The sequence below is a fragment of the Mustela lutreola genome, chromosome 7, assembly GCF_030435805.1.
Source record: "Mustela lutreola isolate mMusLut2 chromosome 7, mMusLut2.pri, whole genome shotgun sequence".
Lineage (NCBI taxonomy): Eukaryota > Metazoa > Chordata > Mammalia > Carnivora > Mustelidae > Mustela > Mustela lutreola.
Window position 1 is genome coordinate 21,466,456 of NC_081296.1, and position 26,267 is coordinate 21,492,722.

Consider the following 26,267-nt stretch of genomic DNA (forward strand, 5'->3'; position numbering starts at 1 on the left):
TTTTTCAGTTAGTTTAATTTGGTATTTCTCTTTTGATTTGCATTTAAAAACTAAAGATCATTCATTCATTATGAAATCAATACATGCTCTTTTTAGAGAAAAAAGGCAAAAAAGCAGAAGATGGAGAGATCAGTTCTAGCTAGTCCCACGACATGTACATAATCACTATTAATAAGTACATGTATTTCCATCTGTTTTTGTTAGGTGTTTGAAACGTAATTGTGATCTTATGAGACATATATATTATGTGTAAGAATAAAAAATAATGTGTACTTTTTCTGATCATGCAATGATTGTGTATTATTGTTATTATGCATATGAAGTTTAGAAAATAAATAAAGGAACTCATAAATCCATGTTTTTAATTATAAAAATTACACATAATCATTTTAGAAAATTAGAATATTTTATAAAAACAAACAAAAGGCATTCAGAATTCCACTGAACAGAATAACTCCTTACATGTGATACGATATGTACCATTCCAGACATTTTGTTTGCAGAGATAGATAGTAAATTTGAGCTCTAGAGGAGAACATACCATATATATGAAGATTTAAGCATCATTTGTACATTTGAGTCCTACTCAAAGGTGATATGCAGAGTGGTAAAATGACAGAAGTATCTACCACAGATGTTTTATTTGTCTTTTCCTTTAAAAATAAAACCCTCTAAAACTAATGAACTAGCTCTACAATGAAAGTTTTAACACTATAGAAAATCATTGTTTAAATTCCTTGGGAGTTGAATTAGATAATCTATCTTGTGGGTAAATCTATTTTGGGATTGGGGAAAGGAAAAGTTTGGGGAAAAGATTTATTATTTATTTGTTTGCTTGTTTGTTTGTTTTTGTCTAAAGATTCTCTTGGTAGAGTTCCCCAACCTGTTGAGCTATTGTTAATTTTTTTTTTTTTTTGGTGTAGATTTTTGAGAAAAGTGTAAGATGTACTATATTTTGAAAAAGTTAAAAAAAAAATCTGTAGGGTTCTTTAAGGCAACAGCTGGTCATTTTCATTTTTGCATTCCCAGGACCTTAGCCCAAGCCTGGCTCAGTATTTATTTATTGCAATGAATGAGTTAAGTAAGACATCATTTTAAAGTGCTGTCGATATCTTTATTGTCCTCTTTTAATGATTAAATTAAGATATGTTGGTTGTAAAATATCAAACTGTACAAACATATATATTTAACTCCAAAGGTGAAAATACCTATACAGTGAAGTCACTATGAATGCTTTTACCGTTTTCTTTCGTTTTAGCTCCACTAAGTGACTAGAGCCAGTGGCTACATGCCAAGAGTTTATAGCCGTTTTGGCTCTGCCTGAGCATCTGGGCAGCCATGTTTACCCAAACCCACCAACAAGACTTTTGGGTGAACCCATTGACCTTGGCATGTTAACTCATAGTCTTTGCGTCAGAGAGTGATCACCGCCAAAACATCTGGAAACCTGGCCCAGTTGCTTGGCCTGAAGATACACAGCTCAAGCTCCTCACTAGCTTTTTCTAACCCTAATTTTTCACTTGCACAAGTACTCTGTTTCTACTAAAGAAAGACACCCCCCACCCCCAACCAATCAATGTCATTTTTTGGAAAGAATACAGAATTTAAAAACTATATAAAATCCAACTGACATTATCACTTTAACAGATCTTGGATTTAATATTAGTATAGTTAAGTCTTCTTTTTACTTTTGTTGGATGGAATAACTAGTTTCTGTGATAGCAGTTATACTCATGATCTCTATAATACGCAACCTTGAACACATACGTACAATGTTCTGACACTTGAAATTAGCTTGCTGCTTTAATTAGTTATCTAATAAAGACAGCAATCCTTATTCTCAGACTATCGTGTCAGAGGTGGGTACAGAAAAACCTTCTTTTCTAATTACTATTTTATTGAATCAGCAGTTGCTACCAAAAAAAGGGGGTGGGAGCTATTTAACGTGCCTTATGAAGAAACATCTACCTGGAAAATAAAAACATACAATCTTCTAGAGCCTCAAGGGGCCAAGTGATTTGCCAAAGGTCACCCACCCAAGATTAGGAGGCAATTCTCCTGGCTCCCAAGCAACTGCACTTTTGACTTCACCGCTGGCCTGGTTTCCCTTGTAATAGTTGATAACTAAGCTTTGGAACTTCCTGGATCCACCATCAGGGTCTCTAATATAGGCTGTGGTCTCCAAGCTAAGTATCCTCATGAAGCCATGGGAGAGAAGAAGAATGAAACGGCTGATGAGTTGAAAGCTGTTAAAAGAGATATTCTTTTTATTAAGTGCATTCTGGAATTGGGTATGTGTGTGGATGTCAGTAGTGAATGGACCGGGCAGCTTCTGTCTTCAGCATTTGTAGTTCATTAGTTGGATAATGAGATGAGCACCTTTTTATAATTCTAAGCCTCACCAACTTCTGTGTGACTTCCAATTCAGTAATATTCAAGGGAGTAGTTGATCTTATGTCCTGAAATGCATTCATCTAGATTTATATACTCAAATAAAAGAATTAAATAAAAATTAATTAAATTAAATTGATTTTTAAAAAAAGAGAGAAACTGTAATGTGGTGAGCCTACTTCTGAACAAACTGTGTCAGGAGATGCTCAATGAGTCTTTGCTATGGTCCTGGGCTGGACTTTCCAGTTTTTTCTCTTATTATGTATGTGACCTGAGTTACTCAGTTTCCCTATTCTCAGGTTCCTCTTCTGCAAAATGGGAGACAAATGATACCCATCTCAGAGAGTTATGGTGAAGACTGAGATATGATATGGAAATTGATTAGCACAGTTCCTTCCCTATATTATCTACTCAGAAAACCGTAGCAACTAGTAAGTAACAATGAACAGCTCTAAATAGCCAATAACTAGTATTAATATAATCAAGTATCAGGATAGATGAGACAACCCAGACTGCAGCTGATTATGGAGACATCTATAGAAAAACGCTTTAGATCAAAACCTGATCACGGGGACCAGCTTCCAGGTGACAATTACGATGGATTTTATGAAGTCCATGGATTGCTGCTGACCTCTTCGGCAAGGAATATTGAACGCTTTAGTCTCTATTACCTCCCTCTGTTTCTGGGCTGGAAATTTACAGAAGCTAAAACAGAATAAAAATTAGCCAAAATAATTCTTATTCTTCTGTAGACATGGCGGCACCCCCATCCCTACGTGCTACTCTGCTCTCAGATCATGAATGCCCCTGACATCCATGAATACCCATGGCACACGATCCTACCCATTTGCCTGATATATTCAGCGATGACAATGGATTTGGAGGTTGAAAGTCTTGCCTCAGGCCTTCGAGCTAGGTACATCAAAGCCACTTGAGTATAAAATTCTATAAAAATTTCCTACTTATTTATCTAATAGTTTTGGATGTTTGTGCAAAGAACATGGCTCATTTGGTGAGTTTTTTAAAGAAGTTTGGTAGGCTTGAAAACATGGCTCTGAGGATGCTGCAATTAAAAGAAAAAAGAACAACAGAATTACTCAGAATGTCGAGAAATGATCCCCACAAAATACAAAGGTTTAATTTCATCAGGGAATTTCTAATTAATGATGTTTGAGTGGGTTTTAAATTCCCCAACCACATTCCCACCATCCTTACTCACCACTTGGGGAAGGTTTAAGCCTTAGGGCATCTTTTAGATGAATACTAGTAGCCACATTTATGCTGAATAGAACAGCACCAGTAATGCAATTATAGCAGAAAAGAAACCTTGCATTCCCAGGACACTCGCTCAAACTCCATTACAATGTCTTATCCATGTTTCTTTGTTTCATTGCATTAAAGAGTAATAGCAAAGGGCTAACACTAAATATAAAACAAAGTCTTCATTTAATATTTCCCTCGAATTATCAAAGAGGCACTCTCTTATTTCTGTGTGGGTGCTGCTTAGCCCTGATACCTACAACTACTTTTCTAACAAATGATTTCAACAGCAGGAGGCTGTCTTGCCATTGGGCTGATCCTTTAGTAGCAAACCTGGGGAAGATGCATTCCGTTCCCTCTGGGATTCCATTGTGGGTGCAAAAGATTATTTCTGGAAGGGTCTTAGTGTCCTAGGGGAGCTGGTTCCACTCAGCGGGTGAGCAGCTAACACCCACACAAGGTCCATTTCCTCACTGTAAGATTAGATTTCTGTTTTGGCTGCCAGGAATCTCTGAACCAGCTCACTATGCGGGCACGGAAGGGAGGGGGAGTTTCTTAAATTATATAGAAATTCAGTAGAAAATGGATTATAATCAAGATTAAAGGGAGATAAAAAAGTGCATGATGGGTTTCAGGCCATAGGAAGTATGTCCACACCTTCTTCCATGCTCTAACCATCTCTATAGAAGTGTATTTTTGGAAATTGCCACAAGTATTACATTACAAACGTGTAATTTCTAGTTCAGGACGGGCTTTGTGACCCTAAATTGTCTTTGTTTATTGCAAGGGTGGTGGGAATTTTTTTTTTTTTAGAGTTTTTATTTATTTAGTTGAGAGAGAAAGAGAAAGAGAGCGAGTAAGCATGAGAGGAGGAAGGTCAGAGGGAGAAGCAGACCCCCTGCTGAGTGGGGAGCTGGATGCAGGACTCTATCCAGAGGCTCCAGGAACATGACCTGAGCTGATTAGTTGCTCAACCCACTGAGTCACCTAGGCACCCATGATGGGAAATTCTTAAGCTGAAGCTATTTTTAATTAATTATACAAGAAATGTGTATATGTCCACATGGGCTCTTGATGATATTTTAGAAGGAGTTGTTTTCAAAGCCATCTAAGACTGGTAAGTTGTGGGGGCATTATAGAAGTTTGGCAAAAGAAGTAATCCTCAAATAGCGAGACTATCGAAATAGCAATAAAACTAGGAAGGCAGCAGGTATCAATGTGGAATTAAAAATACTGTGAGTGGAAAAATACTAGTTAGACATGTACACATATATTTGTATACTATGAATAAAAGTACGATATATCTTTAGAATATGTATTGGTAACGGAGTTAATAATAACAAAACAACCTATTCAGAGCCTAGAAAACTTCCTACTTTCCATTGCACTCCACAATTGTACACCATCATATTTAGAAGATGTTTTATTCTATCAACTTTTCCCAAAGATTGCCCTAGACCTGGAATCACCAGAGACAAAGCTGTAAATATTCAGAGTCAGAGACACTGCACGTCCTGGAAGTGATGAGATTGGGAAATCAGTATTTTCTAGAAAGTTCTAAAAATGGTGATTCTAATGGGGATTTGGCTTCAGCACTTCTGGGCCTTGCCTCTAAATTCAAAAACAAAAACCAAAAGAGTTCAGACAAGGTTGTTCAATAAGAAAAATAAGTAGTTATGTTTGTTTAACAAAGCACTCCAGGTAGCTTAGAAAAATCTATTTCAGGAGATCCTCCAGACAGCAGAATAATTTATAGTGACCAATGGAAGCCCACTTGGTACAATGTGTAGATGTGAGTGACGTCAGCTGTTTCATCATTTTAGAAAGCAGTAAATGTTTTTAGAAAACATTTTAGAAAATAGTAACAGTGGGGTTACTGCTTGGGTATGTCATTTATTTATCTACTTTTATTTTTTGAACTCCAATCTCCTCATCTGTTGGGAGTAAAAAGGTCTTCCAACATCAACCAGCAGTGATTCTAGAAATCAATAATAAAGTATATTTTAAATAATGGAAAAATTCAAAGTAGTGGATGCATTTACCCAGACATGTATTGAAAAGGAGTCAGGAGAAGTTCTTATTCTGAAGAGAAGATGTGTCAAGAAAGAGGAGGAAGAGGCGGTGGGGAGATGCTGTTAACAATATTTTGAGCACTAAATATAGATTAGGTCCAGGACTAAGCACTTTGTATAAATTATGCAATTTTAATCTTCATGCAAACCCTAAGAGGTGAGGTCGGTCTATTAAATAAGAAATTAAGGTGTAATAAAGTTAAGCAATGTTCCTAAAGACACCTGCTAATTAACAGCAGAGCAAGAATTCAGACAAGCAGGGTTGACTTAGTGCTCCAAACTGCATTAGATTTTAGGAACAAAAATATGTACATTTGACAACACAGATTGGACTCCTTGAGTAACTACAGACACTGTCCTGTGTTCCCTTCAGATGATATTACTGCTTGGTTTGAAGGAAATTCATAATTATTTTTTTCTGTGTTTTCTCCCCTCCCCGCCCCCTCTCTAATACCTCAGAGCTGCGGCAGATGATAAGGTTGCAAAGCACGCCTTGTTTGAAGCTTACCAACATGGTTTCAAATATCAATCTTATTATCGTGCACCTTGCTGCCAAATAGCTTAAAAAAATTTTTCCCCCCATCTGTGACATATTACTATGGTCAGATCATGAGCTTGTTAAGTTTGACAACTTTCCTTTTGATAATTATGTTGAAATTATGGTTCAAATGATTGAAGAAGTCAAGGCATTAAATAACATGGACACCATTAAAGAGGAAAAAAATTATTATTTAATTAGAGGACTACCCTTTCTATTGTTACTTTATTTTCAGGTTCTGTGGAAATAGGATCCCTGCTGTTCCCAGTTTCTGGCTATCTTAATTCCCCTCATTATTAATTCCTTTTACCCCTCTCCCTCTAATCAGCCCTCTCCTTCTAATCAGCCCCAGTGCCATGTATTTGGAAGCCTGGTTTTACTGCGCATTTCATTTTGGATTCCAGGCTGACTGGTAGGCCCAGCAAAGACTCAGTCAGTAGCCAAGGTCAAGGGCATACCTTGTGAGCTCCACAGCCACATCTCACATACAGTTTATGCAATTGTTACACTTCAGTGTCAGAGTTCATTGAGAATTTCCATAAATCTGATGGGTAATGTGCCAAATGAGATTAGAGAGGGCTTCATGTGATCACGGTCAAATGAAAATATCTTATGTTAATTTCCTAGTATAAGCTTGAGGCAGGTAGTTAATACTTTCTGTGAAGAGCTAGAGACACAGACAGGGAGGGAATGCGAGCTGTTGTCCACATAGATGAAGCATGTGAATGTCTCAGAGCAAAAAATATAACTGCTAGAATTTGCAGAATTTTGTTGCTAGGTTTTAGTCCTTCTCCTTATGTTTTTTTTTTTTTTTTAATATTATCTGTTGACTCTTACCCTAATTGCTACCTTCAAACCTATTTTTCACTTAGATCAATTTTATAGGTTGCATTTATACACTTGGATGTCACCACATTCTTCAAGTTATTTTGTTGCAAAATAGAAAACCAAGAGGACAAAAGAGCATTAGCAAATGGAGGGCTGTTTACAGATTTAATCTCTAACTACTTATCCATACACACATTTTTCTTTTAAGCCTTGACCTGTAGCAACCCAATTCTGAAAAGTACATTTTCAACCACCCATCTTGGAATTGATACAAAAACATTGACTCACTTATAGTTGAAAATAAAACAACATTAATATTTTAAGGCAGTTTTAAGAAGAGGACTTATGAAAACAGACCTGTCAGCTATCCCTGGCCTTCTGGTCACCCAACACCATGGAGGACACAAGAGTCTTAACCTTAGTCTTTGGCATTCATTGAATATGCTGAGAAGTGCTCAGATGTAAATACAACTCAAAAAATAAATGCAGGGGGCTGAAGCACTTATTATTATTATTATTATTATTATTATTTTATTTAATTTCTTTTCAGTGTAACAAATTCATTATTTATGCACCACATCCAGTGCTCCATGCAATACGTGCCCATCACCAGGCTCACCCTGAAGCATCTATTATTGATGATTGGGACTCTCAGTATTATAGAAATTTAACTTGGCATGCATTTATCAAGCACCCACTCTGTCCCTCATAAGACCTCTGGGATTACAGATGTTGTGGGGAACCTCAGGAAAAATCAGACGACTTCTGCAGAAAGCCTGTAAAATCTCATTAGGTCTTCATAATAAATGAGTAGAAAATGAGGCCAGAAGTCACGTGATTAAAAGGTGACATGGCAAATACAGGCAGGATCACTTCAGATCAAACCCAGCAGGAATCAGAGGAACATAGTGTGCTTGTGGAGGAAAGTTCTAGGATGGGTTTGGAGCAAGGGGTTGGATTGAGTATGAAAAGTCAAAAACCAAGGGCACTTTGAGGTGGTGAGAATAGCATGAGGTCAGGTGGGGCGACGGACTTGGTTTTATTCGAGATTCTGTCAGCTGTGGAAGCAAAAGCTCAGGGGAGACAGGAGACCCCAGTTCCTGTTCTGTCTCTGACATTTCCATCATGCAAGGCCATGTAGAATTTAGTTAACCTGTTTCTTCATCAGTGAGATGAGAACATCAGAGCAGAATCTCCAAGATTCTTTCCAGCTCTAGAGCTCAGTGGGCCCTGGAGCTCAATGGCTCGATTTTGTGTCTGGAGACAGAACTGGATTCTATTCCCGGCTTTAACTAACTGTGAGAACTAGTTCCCTAAATACAGGAAATCTGTTACTCACCTATAAAATGAGGGCAACCTGGCATAAAAGTAGTTGAAAAAGTGAATATGTTTGGCAGATAGTAGTGCTTAGAACAAGTTAGTGAGTTTCCCAATTTTATGAAGAATGATTTTTTTTTAATTAAAGATTTTATTTATTTATTTGACAGAGAGAGATCACAAGTAGGCAGAGAGGCAGGCAGAGAGAGAGGAGGAGGAAGCAGGCTCCCTGCTGAGCAGAGAGCCCGACGCAGGACTCGATCCCAGGACCCTGAGATCATGACCTGAGCTGAAGGCAGCAGCTTAACCCCCTGAGCCACCCAGGTGCCCTGATTTTTTTTTTTTTTTTTAAGGGACATTCGACTGGGGAAGATTCCTCTTTCTTCATCTATATTGGTATCTATAGATCTATCTATCATCTACTTATTGATTGATTTACAAAGAATATGTGATTCAGTAGCAAACCTGGGCAATTTGTATTCAGTTCACGCTGGGATTCCATGGTGGGGAGCAAGAGACTATTTCTAGAAGGGTCTTAGTGTTCTAGGGGAGCTGATTCCACTCAGCGGGGTGAGCAGCTCACACCCACACCCACACAAGGTCCATTTCCTCACTGTAGGATTAGATTTCTACTTTGGCTGCCAAGAATCTTTAAATCCTCTCATCGAACTGGTGCATATGGGGGGGGTGTTGGTTGGTATCTACTAATCAATAATGATTACGAATTGATTAATAGATGGATTACTGGTAGGTTGAGTAAAAGAGGGTTTTTGCAAATTATGAAGACCTTGCTTGCCATGACTAGGAATTTGAAACTTATCCAATGGGACGTGAAGGCTCACGCTGGATCAACAGTAGGAGGTGTCAAAAAGGAAGTGAAGTTTAATCTGGAGTCAGGGTACAAAGATTTGGGGATCAAGAGAGAAGTCTCAGTCTGATGTGCTAGAGCTGGGATATGGTGCTGAAAAACTTGGTTTGATTAGAGGCATGTGGCAAAGAAGAAACTTGCTGATTCCTTAGGTGATGGGAAGAAAATGAAGACCTATGATTTCCAGCCCTGGTGGCCAGGAGAGTGGTGAGGCCAAGCATAGAGAGCAGAGATTTGAAGATGAATTAGTGTAACCTTATGTAGGCCTGGGGACGAAGCTTACTTAGATGTGAAGCTACTGAATTTCAGGTAACGGTGGGCATAGTGACTGCCTAGAAGTAGCTAAAATACAGAGTTGATAAATGTTGTGAAAGCTGGAGATGGGACTCATGGGCCACTGATCACGGTGTTCAGTGCAACTGTGAGAAGGCATGAATGAGTAGAAAACTGTGTTCCCCAGCCTGGCTGCCTGTAACAGTCACCCGAGTCCTGTTGGAGGTACTGGTGCCTTGGATCCTTCCCCAGACAATTCTGATATAATTGGTCTGGGGCATAGTCTGGGCATGGGGATTTTTAAAACCCCACAGGTATAGAGAGGAAAAAGCAAAATCTCAGCACATTCAAAGAGGGAGAAGCATCTGATGAAAATTTACCCATTTAGGTACCAGGCTATGGGCAGGGGGCTTTGCTGCTTTGTTATCTTGTACGGAATTCACAACTGTCCTCTGGTTCTCCAGGTAAGGGACTCTAGGTAAGTCACTCCAGCTTGGGACTCAGAAAGGCAGTAGAACACAGAAGTCCTGCCTGTCTTGACTCTCCAATGACTTCTTTTAAGGGAATAAAAGGGAAGAACAAAAATTGGCTAGTGTGACACTTCATCTTTCCAGATCTCACTAATGGCACACTTCAACGCTCTGAAACCCGTAATCTAAGTCTAACATAACAACAATATCTTTAAATATCCTAAATTCATTTATTTCTTTACTTTGCTCAAAATGTTTTATGGGATCACTTGGAAGCTAAATGTTTTAGTTTTTATGCTATTCGGACCAGTTTAGTGTGCCAGGTACCGTGAGAGAGGCTTACTGTATATCCATCCCCCTTTTTATTCTGTAGGAGGTTCATTGTCTTTCCAGCAGCTGAACCCATTCTTCTTTTGGAGTATCTCTGTGCTGTGGGTTTTGAGACTGCAGAAGCATGTGAGATGACAGAGAGACAGCCAGACACCCATCGACATCACCATTCTGCCCCATCACGGCTGCAAAAATCTGACCGTGGCGTGTCTAGTGAGGTCTTCTAATTGGACAACAAGCAGCCTAGCTTCTCCTGTCCTCTCTGCTCCCTAGCTTCTTGGTTCCTCCTCATTTTCCTTGTCTGATTTTCCATATTTCCCTTCCCAAATGCTTATTCTCCACTGAAAGTAGCCAGAGTCCCTATCTCTCCTTTGCAACTAAGAATGTTGACTGGCACAAACTAGCACGAGACAACTCTGAGAAACTGATCTCATCATGTCCCTTCTTGGAAAGGAGGAAGCCAGTTCACACAGGTTAAGCAACTCGACCAAGGTCAGAGAGAGGAAAGGGGAGGAGCTAGTGTCCCCTTTGCAGTTTTTCCTGCATAAACTGTCCTATAAGGAGCAAACAGCCCTAACCCTTAAAAATCCCGGGGACTTTATTCTATCATTTCATACGAAATGATGAGATTCTTTTGACCTTGAGGTACCGTTAAATCATAATATATTAACTTCAGAGAAAAGAGGAAGGTTTGTCATCCGTTTTTCAAGTGACAGTGAAAACCTGTTTTAAAATATTTCAGGGAGTTCGCTTTGCCAGATGAATTATTTGAATAATTACAGGTAAATTCTTCGGTTATCTGGAAAAGTCCCTGATGAAGAATGCCTCGACAGAGGCAGTGGAAAGTTTTCATGCCACATCTACCATAAAAAAAGGGAAGGATCCCCAATGCATGGATTTCCCCAGAAAGGCACGCTTGGAGGAGCCTTTTCCTGTAAGCAGGGCCTGTTTGGGTCAAGGGCGAGCAGTTGGACGCAGTGGCTGGGAAAAGGTGTGCAAGCAGGAGGTGAAGACAGGTGTGCAACTCCCGTCGTTCCGTGCGCCGCTCTCGGGCAGCCCTAGAGTTGGGTGTCGTGTTCCTGAAACCCTCAGATGGTGATTATGACCGATTACACAAGATGCCATGTTCCCTAATCATATCACTTACATTCCTGCCCACGGTGGTGACAAGGGTTTGAAGGGAGAAGATCACAGCTGTATAATAATAATAATAATAATAATAATAAATCAGATCAAGCAGACAGCGGTGCAGCCGGAAGACCACGCAGCGGCCGGCGAAGGAGGCGTGGCTGATGGGGTTTTGCCTCCTTCAAACCCGGCTTACTCCCTCCCACCCCCCAATTCTCTTGTCTTCAGAACCCCTTGGTGGCACAATGATGGGAATTGGGCAGGTGTGGTTTCCACCCCGGATTTATTTATTTATTACATTAGCTCAGGCTCCCTGTTCTGTGAAGTGAACATTGTCACTTGGGTGAATTTGGAGCTTGTCACTGCCAGTATCTAAACAGCTCTTGTGAATCAAAGGAAAAGCACCAGGGCCACCCCCGCCCGCCCTGCTCTTCTCTGAAGCCGCCTGAAGCTTAAGACACCACCTCTCTTTTCTGCCACTCCGTTTTTAATCTGTCTTCAAAGGGAAAGCCAACTGTCTTGAATTAAACACAAGGCGGTTCTTGAAGTCATGGGTGATGAAAGTGATTAAATAATTAATTCAAACAAAGGTGACTCTGAGGCAGGTTGGAGGTCAGGAAAGAAAGTCTTGATTTAAAGCAGCATTTTCTCGGCATGCTAAGGCAAAAAAAAAAAAAAAAGAAAAAAGAAAAAAGAAAAATTTTTAATGTGATATGATATGAAATGACCATGCTGGAGAGTATTAACCTCTCTCCTTGCTGCCTTAGCACCCAACACATGGGGCTCCTGCTTCTACCTGAACAGATGAAGGCTGTTTTTCTCTGTTTCAGGGGCTTTGGTCCTTCTCTTCTTTTTGCTGGAAGGCTCCTCTTCCTGATATTTATCTGGGTCACTCTTTTCAGGCATGTAGGTCTCTATTCAATCGTCAGCTCCTCAGAGAAGCCTTTCCTGAGTGTCCTCGCTGTAGTATTGCCCCCTTCCCTCACCTAGCTTATACCTTCTTTTTACTTCTTTATTTTTTTTTTAAGATTTTATTTATTTGACAGAGGTCACAAGTAGGCAGAGAGGCAGGCAGAGAGACAGGAGGAAGCAGGCTCCCTGCCAAACAGAGAGCCCGATGCGGGGCTTGATCCCAGGAACCTGAGACTATGACCTGAGCCGAAGGCAGAGGCTTTAACCCACTGAGCCACCCAGGTGAACCTCTTTTTACTTCTTTATGATACCGATATGATAGCCTGGCATTCTGTCATGTATGAATTCTGTTTCATTGTCCCTCTTCTCTACCAGAACTTAAAATCCAAGAAGATAGCATTTTATCTGTTCTTATCCCCCTGCCGTATTCCCAATACCTAGAATAGTGCCCGGCACAGAATTCATAGGAATAAATAGCTGTTCAATGAAGCAACAAATGTGCAAACTTGGATGTTGACATGTTTCCATCTTTTCTGAAATTAAAATGAGGTCTCAGAGATGCTTGAGTCAACGAAGGCCCTATGCATAGTTCTAAATGATGAATCCCACCCCCTAGAATTATAAATTCAGATTTAGGCTTGCACTGAATTCTTAAAAAACAAAAGGGAGCAAAGCTAATGCTTTCAACTGGCTACTTTCCTAGCTTTGAAACAAACCATTGGTGCTTTTGAGATTCTTTCTCCAAAGAGTCAAGAATGTTTATCGGAAGGCCTATATAGCTCCCATTTTGTGATGAAATATGTCCCATGAGAAGCCTACCTCCCCATGTGCTCTGCTGGGTGCGTATATCTGGTTTATAGCAAGTGAGCTGAAGCAGACAGGTCTCGAGCCAGTGTTATGAGTGTAAGTGACAGCCAGTCTGATGGGGACTAAATCCTGCATGTGAGCCTGGCTATATCCAGCTGTCTGGATGAGTTGGAAACAATTGTTTGGCAAGCCCTTGACCCTTCACCTGTCCAAAGTGGCAAGTATGTAAGTGGATTTTTAATGGTAATTATTCTGAATGTCTCAATACTGTTTGCTAATCTCTGCCATCTCTAGACAACCTATTAGATTTTTCCAAGGACCCCGTCCTGTGATAAAAACGCACAGTCCTAAACTTCTCTTAAATCAGATATTCTGCCCAATTAGACAATGCTGGGTTTTAAAGCTAGAGAATGTGACTTCTCTTAACGAAGTCATCCTGGCGATATTTTATTCATGATACTAGGTGCAGAACCAACACAGAAAAACTTAGATAAAATGGTTGTTATTTATATGCAGAAATTAACTGCCCATAGGGAAACGAGAATACGGGGCAGCGTGATAGTTCTAAGCTGCCGGCGTGATGCGAGTGGGCTTGTGTGCAAGGGATTCTGGGGGAAGCAAAAGTTTGGACCGGGTGGTACAGGGACACAGGCATAAAGGTAAGGTGGCTGAAGGGCATTGTAAGTTCAGGTGTGGATGGGGAGGTTTCAGTCTAGAGGAGACTAGGGTAAGAGCAGAAGAGAAACCTAGCATTCATTGTCACGGATGGTGAGAGGCGTTGAGCCACAGTTCCTAATTTAAGTCCTGGCCTTTAGCACAGAGGTCAGGAAAGCAGCTTTTGAGTCAGGGCCCCTGGTCACCAGGAGGACACAGGAGAGAGGCTTCCATTCCATTCCATGAGCTGCTGGAGTACACATCAGAGAAACTAAGGCCGGAAGTTTCTCACATGCAACTAGCACATAGTGAGGTTGGAAAGTATGAGCCAAAAGCTACACAGGTGGCAAATGACCACATTGGCTCTTGAGGCTCTGGGGCAGCAAAGAATTTTAATTCGTGCCATCTTTCCAGCCTCTGTAAAGTCAAAACAAAGGTATTATGTGTATAGATAAACTCTATTAATTGATGTAGGTGTTCAATTGGCATCCACAGGCAATTATTTCCTATCATGATTTAAAAAATTTCAGCAAATATTTGTGATTCTCTTTCGCATAGGATGACATATCATAATTAAATAATTAGGTTTAGATATTATGTCATGGTCATAACTATGAACACAATTAAGAGAATCATTAAAAATTTCAAGACTGATGAATAAGCTTCATTTAAAAGTCTTCTGTCTTTAGGAGAATTCAAATGGAAATCGTGTGGTTGGAAGGGACCCGAGATTGTATGAATGTTATGATATATAGAGACATAATTGCTGTCAATGTAAGTAATGTGGCTTTGCTGAGTAAAATAAGATGATTGCTTAGGGTTTTCCAAAACGTCCTAAAATTGCTTCTATACCACATGTAACCACATGTGGTATAAATAAAATGTGAGTCAAAGGAATGAGGAAAGATAAACATATAATTAAAAACAGCTCAGTAGATTCTTGGGCTCATTCATTTCAACGATGGCATCTGTAGTTTATGGAGCGGTGATATACCCGCAATATACGGGCGTTGACTACATGCCATAAAACACATCAATGCAGCTTGGGCCCAAATTATTATACACAAACAATAAATCCATCCTGTTAACAGGATAAATATGATAACTGTTGATAATGTTGGAAAGTGGCACGATGTGATCCCTAAGTAAATAGTTATGTGTTCTTAAGAAACAAAGATTACTTTAGCTTTTAGTGCCCTCCCATGACTTCCGTTCTATTATCCGTATTATCTGTAGTTTGAATTAAAAGAAAGATTGTGGCCTTGAAAGCATGATGATGACTGTTTGTGATTCTAATAAAAGACATCAGGCCAGCCATTTATTTGTGAAAACGAAATTTCATATGTTGAAGGTCAGTTTTAGTTGAAGTAATATAAGAAGCAAAAGTCAAGGTTCCTTTACCATTAAAATTGCTCATGAAGCAAGTCTTTGGTATGCTACCCTTAACCTTGAATTCTGCCCTGTATGTTGTAAGAAAAAGAGTACATTCTTGTCACAATACGATGACGGAGTCTCCATGGCTTTCACTTTGTCTTTAAGAAAGAGTTATCCAATCAGATGGAAAAACCTCTTCACAAACTGCTAAATGAAATAGTCCAGTAAGATTTATTTAAATGCGGACTGAGTATTAGTTTTTCGCCAATCATCTAAAAAACGGAGCATTTTGGTATTTTTTATTTCTTTATTTTTTTCAGTATGGTTTACATCAGGCACTAGAATGAGTAAGTGTTTTGGGGTAGATTGTCAAGGAAACTGATGATACTATTTCATATACCATTGTATAGAAAATATAGAAGTATCATATTTTTCTGGGTGCAAAGGAAGGAAGCAAACAAGTATGTATAAAATGTTATCAAAGACAATCTTTATGACTATCATCTTTTGGGTGATTGGCACTTTATTCTGCATGGATGTAAAGTTTAATTCAATAAGTGTATCTGTAGGTATGTGTGGTGTGTGTGTGTGTGTGTGTGTGTGTGTGAGATGTATTTACATATATATGTATACAGTTTTTCTCTTTGAAGACTTTTTGATCAACTTCACTGGATATTATTTATATTCAATAAAGGTCACCGATGTAAAGAGACAATGTGATGAGTTTTGATAAATGCAGTCATGTGACCATCACTACAATCATGCTGTAGAGAATTTTGATCACGTTCAAGTATTCCTTCATGCTTTTATATCATTAATTTCCTTCCTTTCTAGCCTGTGACAATCACTAATGTTTATTTTTGGCCCTTATAGTTTTGCATGTTCTACAATTTCATTTAAATGGAATTATACCTTACATAGTATTTTGTGTTTGGCCTTTTCCACTCAGTATATTATAACACCTTTGAGATTAATCATAATTCTCTGTATCAGTATTTTTTTTTTTTTAAATTTTAAATTGCTCGGTCATATGGTAGATGTATGTGTAACTTAAAAGAAACTGCCAAACTCTTTTCCAAAGTGGCTGTAATGGTCAACTAATCTTCAAAAAATCAGGAAAGAATGTCCAATGGAAAAAAAAGCAGGGTCCAATGGACTGTCCAATGGAAAAAAATTTCCACAAATGGTGTTGGAAAACTGGACAGCGACATGTAGAAAAATGAAACTGGACTGTTTTCTCACACCATACCACAAAAATGAACTTAAAATGGATGAAAGACCAAGATGTGAGACAGGAATCCATTAAAATCCTACAAGAGAAAGCAGGCAACAACATTTTTGACCTCAGCCACAGCAGCTTGTTCCTAGACAGGTCTCCAAGGCAAGGGAAACAAAAGGTAAAATGAACTATTGGGACTTTGTCAGGATAAAAAGCTTCTGCAATAACAAAGGAAACAATCAACACAACTAAAAGGTAACTAGAGGAATGGGAGAAGATATTTGCAAATAATATATCAGATAAGGGATTAGTATCCAAAATCTGTAAAGAATTTATCAAACGCAACCCCCCCAAAACAAATAATGCATTTAAGAAATGGGCAGAAGACATGAATAGACACTTTTCCAAAGAAGATATCCAGATTGCTAACAAATACAGGAAAAGAGGCTCAACATTCCTCAGCATCAGGGAAATGTAAATCAAAATCACAATGGGATACCACCTCACCCCAGTCAGAATGGCTAAATTAACAACTCAAGGAAGGACATGTTGGTAAGAATGCAGAGAAAGAGGAACCTTTTTGTGCTGTTGGTGGGAATGCAAACTGGTGCAGCCATTCTGGAAAACAGTATGGAGTTTCCTCAAAAAGTTAAAAATAGAAGTACCCTATGACCCAGCAATTGCATTACTAGATATTTATCTGAAGGATACAAAAATGCTGATTCAAAGATGCACATATGCTCCAATATTTATAGCAACATTATCAACAATAACCAAATTATAGAAAGAGCCCAAATGTCCATCAACTGATAAATAAAGAAGATGTGGTGTACACACACACACACACACACACACACACACACACACGAATATTACTGGGTGGAAAAGAGAATGAAATCTTGCCATTTGTAACAACATGGCTGGAATTAGAGGGTATTAAGCTAAGTGGAATAAATGAGATAGAGAAAGACAAATACCATATGATTTTACTCCTATGTGGAATTTAAGAAACAAAACAGAGGAACCTAAGGGAAGGGAAGGAAACATAAAATCAGATAAAAACAGAGAGGGAGGCAAACTATAAAAGACTCTTAACTACAGAGAACAAACCAAAGGTGGTTGCAAGGGAAGTGGGGGTGGGGGGATGGGCTAAATGGGTGATGGGCATGAAGGAGAGCACTTGTTGGGATGAGTACTGGGTTTTATATGTAAGTGATGAATCACTAAATTCTACTCCCCAAACCATTACTACACTTATGTCAACTAACTTGAATTTAAATTAAAAAATCAAGTGTACATACTTCAGTGTTTTTTAGCATAATCACAAAATTGTAACCATCATTATAATAATCACTTGCAGGACATACTCACCATCCTTTCCATTCCACCCCCACTGAACAACAACAACAACAAAACCAAAGTGGCGGTACTATTTCACACTCCACTAGCAATATAAGGCACTTCTGTTGTCACGTATTTGCCAGCACTTGATAGTGTTCATCTTCTTAATTTCAGCCATCTTAATGAGTGCGCAGTAGAATCTCATTGTGTTTTGATTTGCATTTCCCTGATGGCTAATGACGTTGAATATATTTGCACGTGCTTTTTTGTCATTCACGTATCTTCTTCAGTTGTTTTCTGTGGACTTTAAACATGGGTTTGTTTGTCTTCATATTATTGAGTTGTAAAAGTTCTATATTTTGGATTCAAGTTCTATGTCACCTAGGTGTTTTCCACACATTTTACCCTAGTTGGTACTTTGTCTTCTCATTTTTTTAGAGTCTTTTGAAGAACAACAGTTAAACTTTTTTTGATGAAATCTAATTCACATATAGTTGTATTAGTTAGTATCTCTGTCTTATCCAACAGATTTAGTCTAGCCGAATGGCACAAAGATTTTTCTCTTATGTTTTCTTCTAGAAGTTTAATAAGTATAACCATTATATGAGGTCTCCTATTATCTGCTTTAATTAATTTCATTGATGATATGACATAAGCATTGAGATTTGTTTTTCATGTAAGGCTGAGAAATTGTTTCAATGCCGGTGTTGAGAAGGTTATCCTTTTCCCATTGAATTGTCTTGGAATCTCTCTTGAAAATTAATTTATTATATACATCTGTATTTGTTTCTGGACACTCAGTTCTATTCCATTGTACTGTTTGTATAACCTCATGCCAATACCATGCTCTTATGATTATTGCAGTTTTATAACAAGTCTTAAAAAGAAAGTAAGTTTTCCAAATTTGTTCCTTTTTAAAACAAAATTGGGTATTTTGGGTTCTTTGAATTTCCATATCAGAATTTCCATTTAGAATAATTTGTCTATATCTACAAAAATGCTCTCTTATATTTTCATTAGAATTTCATTAAGCATTTGTATCAATTTAGGTATGATTGGTATCTTAATAATACTGAGCATATGAACATGGTGTTTTGCTTCATTTATTTAATTTCTCTCAGTGATGCTTTGCACATATTTTGTTAAATGTGTCCCAAAGTATCTTATATTCTTATGTTGTTGTAAATGATATGCCTTTTACATTTCCATTTATAATTGTTTATTCCTAATAAGTGGAAATGCAATTGATTTTTAAAAACATTGAACTTGAAGCCTATAAGTTATTAGTTATACTAGCTTTTAAAAACAGATTTCTTAGAATATTTTACCTAGATGATCCTGTGTGTGAGTAAAGAAAATTTTGCTTCTTCTTTTTCAATATATATACCTTTTCTTTCTTTTTTCTTGCCCTATTGCACTAGCTGGGACCCTAGTAGAATGTTAAATTTACGAGTATTGGTAATGGACATATAATCTCATTCTTTTTCTGTGGGGGAAGACTTTTAGTCTTCCAGCAGTAAGTATGGCATTGTAGTTTTTATGTTGTTGTTTTGTTCTGTTTTTTAGATTCTCTTTCTCAGATTAAGGAAGGTTACGGAGTGATCAACAGATGTTAGATTTTGTCAAAAGCTTTTTTGTCATCTCTTGAAAATAATCATAATCTTTATTTGTTGGTGCTGCTAGTTAGTTAATATGGTGAATTACACTGTTCGATTTTCAGATATTAAAGCAATTTTGCATTCTTGGGATCGATCCCACTTAGTCATGATGTAACATGCTATTTATATATTTTTGGATTTGGTTTTCTAAAAATTTTTAAAGTTTGTGTTCATGGTCATGAGGATTACTGGTCTGGAAGTACTTTTTTCTTGAAAATTTTTTCTAGATTTCACTGTGATGACCAAAACCAAGGCCCCATAAAATAAGTCGGACTGAATTTCCACCCTCTTTGTTTTCTGGAGGAATTGACATAAGCTACTGTTATGAATTCCTTAAGTGTTTGATAGAGTTCACCAGAGAAGCCTTCTGGTTCTGGATATTTCTTTTTTGGGAGGTTTTATAACCATAAGTTAAATTTTTAAAATAGATGTCATACTATTGGCATTATCTAATTCTTCTTGATTAAGTAAGTTTTGATAGTTTGTATCTTTCAAAGACTTTGTCATATCACCTAACTTGTTGAATATCTTGGTATAAAGTTGTTCATACTATTCTCTTAGTAACCTTTTAAAATCTGAAACATTTGTAATGAGGTCCACCCTTTCACTCCTGATGAAAGTAATGTGTGCAGTATTTTCTCTCTTTCTTCCTGTTTGGGTTAGCTAAAGCTGTTGTTTTCCAAGAAACTGACTTTTCAAACAACTTACAGTTTTCCTGCTTCCACTTTGTAGTTCTCTGGTCTTATCTTTATCATTTCATTTCTTCATTGGTTCGTGTTTAATTAAATTAATTAATTAATTAAAATTTCTTTTTCTAGTTCTTAGGCTTAAAACTTGAATAAATGACTAGATTTCTTTTTCTTCTTTAATATACACATTTTTTTTATTGTGTTATGTTATTCATCATACAGTACATCATTAGTTTTTGATGTAACGTTCCATGATTCATTATTTGCATATAATACCCAGTGTTCCATGCAATCCATGCCCCCCTTAATACCCATCATAAGGCTCACTTACTGCCCCCTCCAACCTCCCTCCCTTCTAAAACCGTTTGTTTGTTTCCTGGAGTCCATAATCTCTCATGGTTTGTCTCTGATTTCTCTCCCTTCATTTTCCCCTTCTCCTAATGTCCTCCATGCATTTAATTCTAATAAATATCCCTCCAAAAGCACTATTTTAATGATAGCACATGAGGATATATCTTGCTTTCATTTTTGTTAAATTTTTTTTCTAATTTCCTTTGTAATTTCTTCTTTGATACACAGACACTTAGAAGTGCATTGCTAAACTTCCAAATATTTTCAGATTTTTCAGGTGTCTTTCTGTTATTCTAGTTGAATTCTATAGTGGTCAGAGAATACACTTTTTGTTGTTCCAATTCTTTTAAAATTATTGAGTCATTTTATATGATTCAAAATATTGCATTTCTTGGTAAATGTTTTTCCATTTCTTGGTAAATGTTTTGAGAGAGAGAGAGAGAGAGAGAGAGACAGAGGGCATGTGTGAGTGGGGTGAGGAGGGACAAAGGGAGAAGGAGAGAGAGAATCTTAAGCAAATTCCATGGAAGTATGGAGCAGGATGCAAGGCTTGATCTCACTAGCCTGAGCTCATGACCTGAGTGGAAATCAAGAGTTGAATGTTTAACTGACTGAGTCAGCCAAGCACCTTTTGTTTTTACATTTAAATTATCTTTCTGGTAGTTAGCGTATGGTTGGGGCTTGAATTTTAATCAGATTTGACAAAATTTGCCTTTTACTTGATGTGTTTATAAACCATTACAATTAATGTATTTATCAAATTGTTCTGGTTTATAAGAGACTCTTAATCTCACAAAACAAACTGGGGGTTGCCGGTGGGTAGGGAGGTAGGGAGAGGGTGGTTTGGTTATGGACACTGGGGAAGGTATGTGCTATGGTGAGTGCTGTGAGTGTGTAAGCCTGACGATTCACAGACCTGTGCCTTTGGGGCTAATAATACATTATATGTTAATAAAAAAAAAAAGAAAGATTAAAAAAATTGTTCTGGTTTAATCTGTGACTGGGCTATTTGTTTTATATTTTCCCTGTTTTCTTCTCTTCTTTTGTACTGTCTTGCTATGATTCTATTTTCTCTCTATTATTTATTATTAGTTTTTATTTTATTTTTGAGAGGTTGCTATGGTGTTTAGAGTATACATCATTGTATTAGCCAATCTACCCTAAAAAATTAAAACATTAAAAAATGTATTTTATATTTACCCATTTTTTAATTTGCAGGTATATTACTGTTGAAGACATTTGCATAAGTGTTGACTTTTAGCTATGACAAATAATAGTACCAGAGCATTCTAGGTGATGTATTTTGGGGAACACATATACACATATATAAACATTTCTGAAGAACACACTGTTTTAATGGACGGTTCTAGTTTAATTGCTAAGTCACAGGATATGCCCATCTTTAGCCTTAGTAGATACTACTAATGAGTTTTCCAAAATACTGTGAAAAGTATAATTTATCACCCCCTTAAGATACTTATTTAAATTACCCATTTATCAACAGTGTGCAGGATTTCTGGTTTTTAAGGTCTTTTATTAAAGTAAAAAATACAGTCTATCAATATCCTTTGGCCACATGTTCTCTTACAGAGTAGACCAGAGACAAAAATACAAGCATTAACAAAAACAAACAAACAAAAAACCCAAGTTATGTCAAACTATAAAGTGTAAATGATAGAAACACATATAGGCAGATCCACAATGAGAAAGCAGCATGGCCTAACAAATTCTTTGCAGAAAAAGTGAAACCTTGAACTGGGACCTTGAAGTATGAGATCGGTTTTAGAGACAAGAGGAAGGCAGCAAAGATTCAAGGCAGAGATACTGGCATAAGGAAGGTGGCTGAGAAGCAGATGATATGGTTGGTGTGTGAGTGAGGGTATGTGTAGTTCATTGGGTTTTTTAATCCTAAAATCAAGCTGTTCATTTAGTCACCATTTTTGGATTATCTCCTGAGTGTCAGGCCATGTCTTAGGTTGAGTAGGTTATTTAAATGTTACCCAAGTCTAAAGAAAATTCATTAAAGTCCTAAGATTTTATATGATTTATGGTATAGATCATAATAATGTTCTATAAGTAGGAGGTAAAGGCTAAGATGGCATATGCCCCTTTCTTTCCCTACCAATCCCCCTTTTGTAGGCAAAGGGAACTGCCTTGTATGACTATCAAGGCAAAGCACAGTCAGCTGATTCCCACAGCTCTTTCCTCTTCATGTTGAGACCCAGGGAAGGAAGCCATCAGCATCAGAGGCTTCCTCCTGCAACTGACTTGAATGCAGTGATTTGTTCTAACCAGGTCTTCTCTACAGGCTGTACCTCCACTTTCCCAACAGGGTTTGCAGTGGAATAGAGAAGAGGCTTTAAAGTATGACATTGCATTTAATAAATGGTTATGATTCATTTTTGAAATAAAACATGATAGTCTCGATGGTATTGAAATGGGTAACTGGTGCACAAAGGGTGCTGACATTCTACCACATTTTACTCGTGGAAGTCTGCAGAAGAAAGGTGGGTCACCTGCTAAGTATTGGGGAAACTTAAAAGATGTAGCAAAGAGTAAGAAGACTCTGATGACAGAGCCTATAAAAGCACATTGTTTCCTATGCTGAAAGACCTAGAATAGAGTTGGTTGAGGAGAAAATGTATTGACTGGGTAAGGTATGAACATTGTGTGGAATTCAAGGGGCCCTCTTGCGTCTCATGTTGGGGCGCCATCGGAGGGAAATGAATTATGTACCCAATGCTCCCATGTTCTGTATCCCATGGTCTTACAAGAATGTCACCATGGGTACCCCAGAGCAGGATATTTTAATGAAAACTGCCAAGAATGTTCTATTACTGCATCTTCATAGATATTTATTGGACTTATTTATTTAGTTTTAGGGTAGGGTACTTTCTGGGATGTTTTATATTGTCTCTTGGAATACAAAGTGCCTTTTCATCTAATTTTCTTCCAGTATCATTCCCTTTAGTAAGTGACCCAGTACATCTATTTATAAGAGCCAACACACACAAACACAAAATATTTTGAAGACGCCTATAGTTTAGTGGAATTCCAAGTTAAAAACAAACAAAAGTGGGAATGATGACCCCATAGACATTTTTCCTCAAAAAAACATTAAGAATACTTATAACTTTTTATTTCTGTAATACAGCTCTTTCTTAAAATAGACTGGGCTGTCCATTCAGTCCCTATAGTCCATTTTAGAATAGTAATGTTATAATCTTCCTGTTTATTTTTTCACAGAAGTTTTTTATTAGAAAAAAGGTATCAGACTAACTAAAGATAAGAAAGACATTCTTTTTTTCTTTACCTTTTTTTTTTTTTTTTTTTTTTTTTTAAAGTAGGTTCCATGCTAGGCTCACAACCCTGAGATCAAGACCTGAGCTGGGATCAAGGGTCAGTCACCTAACCAATGAAGCCACTCAGGCACCCTGACATGAACTTTGAGCTTCAACTCTCCAATCTTCAGGCAAAAAGAAAAGTTTAAAGAAAGTAAATATCCAAAATAAGAAATTTGCCAAATGCCCAAATGTTCTAGAATAAATAAGAAACAGTAGAAGTGCTACAGAAATACCAAGCATGGTATGCTATAAAATACTTAATATTAAGTATGAACATGACTCATTATTCTTCCATGGCCTTGGCAAATAATTGTAACTGTAGCTGACATTTTCTGAGTGCTCCATCTCCATTAGGCATCATGCTAAGTACTCTGGGTGTATTATTTCATTTAATGCTCAAAAACCCTAGGAAGTGTGATAATATTATGATTCCTATTTGGCAAGTGAGATAGCCGACCCAGGGAACTTCAGAATCTTGCCCTGATTCCATAGCTGGTCATCAGCAGGGTGCAGACCCAGGTCTGGTTTTCTTTAACCCAAATCATCAGGCTCCATGGCAGTTGGGGCTTAGGGGAGAGGCAGCTCCTCTTAGCCTTACGCTTCTTGATTTTCCATTAAGAGCCCGCCATGTGTTCTGTTTCTCCTGTAATGACTAATACTCCAGAGGGAAAAGAAAAAGGCTTCTGTGCTGAAAATCAACATGACGGCTTCTGACCCACTTCTGGGCAAACCCGTGGGTGGGATTGTCAAGCCTGACCAACTCTCCTCTCCATTCCTGGGCCATGTAGTGTCTCAGCAGAGCCAGAGACTAGGCCTAAAGGGCTACTAAGAAGCCTCCAAGTGCCTCCTCTTGCAGTGGTCACAGCATTCCTTGGGGGTGGGGGGCAGGGAGCCTAGAAGGCAGGAAAACTTTAGCATCTCTGCTGAATTAAATGTTTTGAAAATAGAACACATTTTCCCACCTTTAAAAATCAACAGGCATTAATTCTAGAAAACACAAAAACAAAATGAGTTAAACAAAAATTATAATGTTGCTACTCCAAAATAACCAGGTTAATATATTTAAAACCAAATGAAATCACAGGCCACATACTCTTTTGGAAAAGATTATGTTTATCTTATAGTAGGCCATGCACATGTTTCAGCAACATTCTTTTTTAAAATTTTCCCATATCTTAAAAATATTGTATGTAATCTCAATCATGGTCGGCTGATCGCATAACAGATACAGTTTAGTTGAGAACCTGTTCTGTCTCAGGCTTCCACCAAGCACTTTCTACATATTTGCTTGCCTAATGCTAGTGTGAACTTCACGAATTCCCTTTGGCTGGACATTTTCTTTCCACTTTTTCTGGGGGTAGAGCCACTATGACACATGATAGTGAATGTGTACAAACATTTAGCCATAAGACTATCCCTTCAATTTGGTTTTACTTTAATAAAAGAATTTGATCATTAAAGGTGAATTTTCTTCTTGGAGAGGCAGATAGTTTTGGAAGTCAGGACTGACCTGGAGGACTTTGCACAACTGGGCTGTGGCCATTTGGAGGCTGAGGACATGCTTCTTGGTCTTTCACCTTGACGTTCTGTGGATTCCATGTCAAAGCAAGAAGGGAAGCATGAAGCACACTCACAGAGGAGGAAAGGGGGCAGGATTCCTCTTCCCCCTCCACCCTAATGGGGGAGGGAATGGGGAATAATTCTCCCAAAACTTGCTTCTTATTGTAGAATTCTGATTCTTTTTTTTGTTTTTAAAGATTTTATTTATTTATTTGACAGAGGGAGAGAGAGAGAGATCACAAGCAGGCAGAGAGGCAGGCAGAGGGGGAGGGGAAGCGGGCTCCCTGCTGAGCAGAGAGCCCAATGTGGGGCTCAATTCCAGGACCTTGAGATCATGATCTGAGCCAAAGGCAGAGGCTTAACCCACTGAGCCACCCAGGCGCCCAAATTCTGATTAATTCCTAAGCGAAATAAATATCAGCACAGTTGCTTTATATGAGATCATTTCTAAAGCCACAGTCCCTAAAAGTACTTCTTGATGGGTTTGAAATGGGTACCTTCATGATTCCAGCTACATGTGGGAGACTTCTGATTAATTTTTAAATGAAGCAAGAATCCACACTCTTGTTTGATTCAGTATCATTTCTGAAAGGAACACCATCCTTAAACACACTTTGTTTTGGGGTTGAAGTGGGTGCTTTTATGACATCAGCTCTGCTGTAGGTCACCCGCCAAAGATTTCCTATTATTATTGATGTTATTTTATTAATTATCATTATTTAACCCGTGGTCGGTGGACACTTTGGGAGACGGGGCAATCTGATCATATTGCCGTCTGCACGCATTCTCTGGAGGTCAGTTATTGCTCAGAGTGGGCACGTCCGTTGCCCACCTCCCAGCCTACCCCATTTCTAGGATGGAACATGTTAAAAGCCAACACCAA